Raw genomic sequence first — 6,070 nt, 5'->3', positions numbered from 1 at the left:
TTGAATGGAAGACTATGTAGTCTACTTTGAGAATAGTCTATACCTTTCTTGATGCTGAAACAGTTTCTTCTTGATTATCTGTCACGTGTAGCCACAGACTCTGTATGACAAGATTACATTTGGACTTCCAGAAGGCACCCTCTCCCTACCAGAAAGTACTGTGAGCTGAACAGGATGTTGTCATAGGCTGGGCCTACCATAGAAATAGAACCCTCTGCATCCTCTGTATCGTACACGTGTACATTCTGTAGATAGGCCTAGATGTTACTGTTTAATTTCATCACAACCTACACMATTTGCTTTATTTCCTTCTCCCTTTGATGATTCTCATATATACAGTATGTCATAAGGCCTTATTGTCACGCCCTGACCTTAGACATCCTTATTATTCTCTATGTTTGGTTAAGTCAGGGTGTGACTCGGGTGGGAAAATCTGTTTTCTATTTCTTTGTGTTTTTGGCTGAGCATGGTTCCCAATCAGAGGCAGCTGTCTATCGTTGTATCTGATTGGGGATCATATAGAAGTTGTGATTTTCCGTTTGGGTTGTGTGGGGTGTTATTTTCTGTTTAGTGTCTGTGCCTGACGGAACTGTTCGCTTTCGGTTTTTTGAATTTGTTATTTTTGTTTGAGTYTTTCTTGAAAATAAATATCATGAACWCTTTCRACGCTGCGCTTTGGTCCARTCTTCCTTCCACCGACGWCGAACGTTACACTTATACCTTTGTTTGAGGGCCTAGATACAATTAGAAGATTCGGAAATGTGTAATAGGCAGTAGAAGGCGTGGTGATCAGACAAGCTCATATGTCGAATTTCTATTTTCTAGATTAAAGAAAATTGATTTAGATACTAGTATGCCATTGATTAGTGAGGTTGATGTACTATTTTGCATTAGGATTATGTGCTCGCCAGGCATCAATGAGGTTGTAATCAGTGAGTATATGATGGAGAGCCTTTGTTACATGTGGATTGTAGTTAGTCTTATTTGATTTGTCCGCATGTCCAAAATGGCATTCATGTCTGTCCCAATAATCAGATGGAATTCAGTTCATTCTAAAAAAAATATGCTGATCAGAGAATTAAAAATAATTCTACCTTATTTGCATACCTTGAGTGACTTGCATTTAGAGTGATTTGTAATTTCCACTCACGACTGTATTTGTTAGCAACATGATTGTTGTATTGAATGGTTTTCAGTACTGTAGCCTTCACCAAGTGAATGTCTAAGTGGATATGTTACATTTAAAATTAAACTCATTATGACAACACATTACATACAGTGGGGAGAACAAGTATTTGATACACTGACGATTTTGCAGGTTGTCCTACTTACAAAGCATGTAGAGGTCTGTAATTTTATCATAGGTACACTTCAACTGTGAGATGATAGGAATCTAAAACAAAAACTCCAGAAAATACATTGTATGATTTTTTTAAGTAATTAATTATTTTCTCAGGAGCGTGGCGGCTGGTGGTAGCGCGGATGGCTCAGGTTGGCGCTTGGGTAAGAACGGGCTAGTTGCAGGCGCGCTCAGCTTGGAAGCCAGAACGACACATGGGCGGCTTCGTGCCAGGCTGGAAGAACGTCACTATAGAAGGCCTGCGTGGCGTGCGCCACGACAATGGAGGTCGTCGGGCTGAAGGACACGCAGCTTTAAGGAGGCTAGTGGGCGGGAGAGCAGCAAGCTATCAGGAACGCAGCAGGAGACTTCTGGGGACGACACAGGAGGCTTGGTGCGGGGTGTGTGCACTGGTGGTAATGGGCTGGAGACACGCAGGTACCAGCATTGAGTGCTAGATGAGTGGCCCAGGGTGTAGGAGGAACAGGGCTCTGGGAGACGCACTGGAAGCCTGGTGCGCGTGGTTGTAGTGCACTGGTTGTACTTGGGCTGGGGCGGGGAGCTGGCGCGCGGAAATACCACGTGGTGCAGTCGTGTACCGGCTCCCTTGAAGCACGTGGAGCACTCGCCCAATCCTTACCTGGTTGTGATGTCTTCCCGTCAGCCGGCCGAAATGCAGGGAGGTGGAGATAACCGCACCTGGTTAGCTTGTAGGCGAAATGGGAGACACCATGCGTTAAGGCTGGTGGCCAATGTAAGTCCGGCCCGAGGAGGACGCACTGGGTGGACCTAGAACGCGTTGAGGTCCGGCTTGGCAACTGGCCACTGGCTTCGAATGCCCAATCTAGCCCTACCAGTGCGGGGAGGTGGAATTAACCCGCCAACGGGCCTATGAACACGTACAGGAGACAGCAGCTGGTGCCGTGCCTCTACTTGCGTAAGTCACGGTGTCCGCCGTGCTCCGCTTCCTCGACATCGGTTACCTGGGAAAGTGGGGCAGGTCTCCTACTGCCTGCTCGGGCCCACTACCTCTTAGCCCCCACCCAATAATAGCATTTTTGGGTAAGTACTCACGGGCTTCCCAGCGCTTGCCTCGTGGCTGCGCCAGTTCCTCAAGTATCGGCCTCCTCTCGGTCTTTTTCGCTGGCCTCCAGCTCTTCACGACGGATGGCGATATTCCTCCCGGTTGTGCCACAAGGACCGCTTTTCCATCCAGTAGCCTGTCTGTGCGCCATGTCACATGAATCCTTTTGTGTATTGCTCCTGTTGGCTGTTTCTTGACACGCTGCTTGGTGCCCGGTTTTGGTGGGTAATTCTGTCACCGATCGTTATAGGAGAGAGAGAATGACCGAAGGCGCAGCGTGTGCAAAATCACATCTTTTCGCTTTAAATTATAAGAAGAAAAATGAAACAAAAGCAACAAACCGGTGAAGCTAGTGGAAAAAAACTAGTGCACACATGCAACAAGAGACATAGACAATTTACCCACAAATGCATTGATGCCGTATGGCCGCCTTAAATATGGCTCCCAAAGTCGGGAGGACAATGAAAAAACAATCTGTCTCTGATTGAGACTGCATCTCCAGCTTGGCAACCAAGTAGTACCTATAGCCTAGCAACACATTACTGCAACTCATACCATTAGACTTCTCGCTAGAAACATTCACTCAACACAAACCCATACTAACCTTAAGCTTACAATCCCTCCTAGAACACTAGAGAAGCCCACGAACCAAGACAAGACAAAAACACAAACATACTCATGTCACACCCTGACCTACCTAAAAATAATAAAGAGAAAACAAAGAATACTGAGAGAGCCATGGGCGTGAACAATTCTGGTAGTTTTGGTTCATTTCGCAGGACGTGGCCGTACCACAGTTTCTACGTTTGAGTTATTGTTTAAGGTGATGATGAGGTTTTGTACAATGTGAGTAAGCCGATTATTAGAAATAGTTCCATAAAAGGAAGTTGTTGATTAGGTACCCTTCTGTATCTGATAGAAGCTGCATTGTGACATATTTGGGACTTCACAGACTGGATGTGACCACTGTGTGTGAATGTAAATAATAAGAACAGATTTAGGTCAAGACCCATAAAACCATCACATCGTATTCTCTCTCTTAGACCACGGCTGGTAGAATAGCAGAGGATAGGCAGGTGCGGACACAGGACAAGACCGCCCAAAATTATATACTCATTTTATATCTCTCCAATTCAACGTCACTGTTGAGTTCATTAATTTGATGCTTCAATGCACATATACTGGGAATGTTCCTGAATTCTGAGCCAGAGGAGGGTTAATGTAACATGTGTTACCGTAAACACTGTAAAGTTCTAACTGAATGGAGGTGCCTAATCATACGCGCCTACAGTCATGGTAATACTCGCAACTTCAATCAAACTTGAAAACAGATAAATGATTTTAAAAATCAACCAGGAATTTATCCAAATTATTTCAATTCCTGTCTTTGTTGTTTTCTCTTAGCTCTGCTTGAAACTACTTAAACTGTGAGAATCCAAACCCTGCTTTCAAGTGTTTCCAGGTGAGGATGGAGAGTAAGAGCGGAGGTCAGGGCGGGCAGGACCAAGGTATGAGTAAAGCCACGATTATTTACTCAATATCAACAATAAATCCAACAAGGATAAATATAAACAATCCAGAACAGCGTACGACCGGAACCGACGTTGACGAACACAAATCAACTGGCACAAAACAAAAGGAAAGTCAGGAGGGTTAAGTAAGAACATGATTATGGAATGGAAACCAGGTGTGTACAAAGAAGACAAAACAAAACGAAAATGAAACATGGATCGGTGGTGACTAGAAAGCCAGTGACGTCGACCGCCGAACGCCGCCCGAACAAGGAGATGGACCAACTTCGGSGGAAGTCGTGACACCTGCATACACTGGAAAGACAGTAATTCTGACATGTTCAGTGGGATCTGACAGTGGCTGGAGCTATACATGTTACAAAGACAATGCTAACATGCTGACCAGACCAGACAAGTCACGTGCGCGAGCGGTACAAAATATATTTAGAAATACATGTTATTCAATTATTGCACAAACACTGCTCGTGCACGACAACGAGCGTCTGCGTTGCCAAGGGCTAAAATAGAAGTCATTCCTATTTTTGACATATCGCGCTGCAGGTCCTGCAGGACATATCGCGCTGCAGGTCCTGCCCATCTCCACATTGGTTTAAAGAAGCAGGGACCCATGTTAAATTATGAATTTCTCTTTACAGGTTCATGTTGAAACAGAATATTATCACGAGTACACCTGTCTTTCAACTATGTTCCTTTTCATACAGTAACATCTACTGTGTGTGTTTCATGACTATCTCTCTCCCTGTAGGCCCCCCAGCCCCAGAGGACCAACCTGGACCCTCAACAGGACCAAGGATCTACCCAGGGCCAGGCTCCTGATGCTGAGTATACACATCTGCAGCATGGTCAGTCTCTTAGTCCAGACCGCTCTACCCTCTCTGTAACCTCACACACTGACTTTTCACCATCCACTTTGTATACAACATGTTACCGTACTCTATGTCCCTAGGCAAGCTGAAGGAAAACCATCCAATTAATCTTTCTCTCTCTTCTTTGACCAATAGGTCAAAACATCTATGATACAATCACTCCCTCTGACAGTAATGACAGCGGTACTGTACACTATGTTAAGTTAAGCATGAATACAGTATATAGTTGTTGTTGCTCTTCATATGTTTAATATGACTAGCATACTAACAGTAAGTAGAGATATTAGTGTATTACCTGTATATTTCAGATGCTGGTGCTGCTACTACTGGATCAAGTGATGTGACGTACACACAGATTCAACTCAAAAGGTTGGACAAGAAAAAGAAAAGTAATACTCAACTGTCACATAAATTAATACAAAATGTAGCAGTGTTTTTTACTCATRAAATTTGATAGAAACGTACTATCTCCTCCTTCTCCTCCTCTGAAATGCCAGCTGATCCAACASAAAATCCAGTCTATTCTGAGGTCAAGACGGGGAAGACCACAGGTAAGAACCATTCTACAGGTTGGCTTTCAGTGAAATCTACATGTGCGATTTTTGAGTTTCAATGAAGATGCAGAATATGCAATAAGCTAATTCCTTCATTTGTTGACTGGAAATTTCAATTTTCAACAGCAACTGGACCTGTTGATGTGACCTATGCTGAGGTTGACCTTAAACAGAAGGCCAAAGCCAAGAAGAACGAAGGTAAGACTGGATATCCCTCCTTCAATATTCCCCCTATCATAACCTCACACTTCTTTGACCCCATATTGACTAGCTGTATAATATTCTGTATATAACTGTTATATTATTCTGGTGTTTTATCCTCACCCCTTACAGAAACATCAACCCGACCTGAGGCAGATTCAGTCTATTCTCAATTGAAGCCAGTCACAGCCCCAGGTAAGACTAATAGCCATATGCTATTGATACTTAATATGATACTAATATGGAACTAATGCTCTGATATCAAAGTATAATGTATCTATTTAAAGTATGTATCTTTGTTTGATTCTAAAGATTTTGTTTGACTGCATGTCCGAAACAACTTTGTGTGGTGACATGTTGCAGGTCCTTGAGGGGGGAAGGGATGGAGGGATGGAAGGATGGAGGGATAAAAGGATGGAGGGATAAAAGGATGGCTGCATGGAAATATGGAGGGTTGGAGGGATGGTGGTATGGAAGGATGGAAGGATGGAGGT

General features: G+C 43.9%; 1 long non-coding RNA gene across 1 annotated transcript; it reads left to right on the top strand.

Annotated features, from left to right (window-relative positions):
- Positions 1-4,961: 4,961 nt before the first annotated feature.
- On the top strand, positions 4,962-5,496 carry LOC112076643 (uncharacterized). Its single transcript, XR_002895229.2, has 3 exons — positions 4,962-5,004; positions 5,130-5,210; positions 5,319-5,496. It is a non-coding gene; the product is annotated as an uncharacterized lncRNA (long non-coding RNA).
- The last annotated feature ends 574 nt before the right edge of the window (positions 5,497-6,070 follow it).

This window comes from Salvelinus sp. IW2-2015, unplaced genomic scaffold (assembly GCF_002910315.2).
Source record: "Salvelinus sp. IW2-2015 unplaced genomic scaffold, ASM291031v2 Un_scaffold3902, whole genome shotgun sequence".
Lineage (NCBI taxonomy): Eukaryota > Metazoa > Chordata > Actinopteri > Salmoniformes > Salmonidae > Salvelinus > Salvelinus sp. IW2-2015.
Note: the sequence above shows the minus strand (reverse complement) of the source record. Positions and strands in the feature narration are given on the sequence as shown.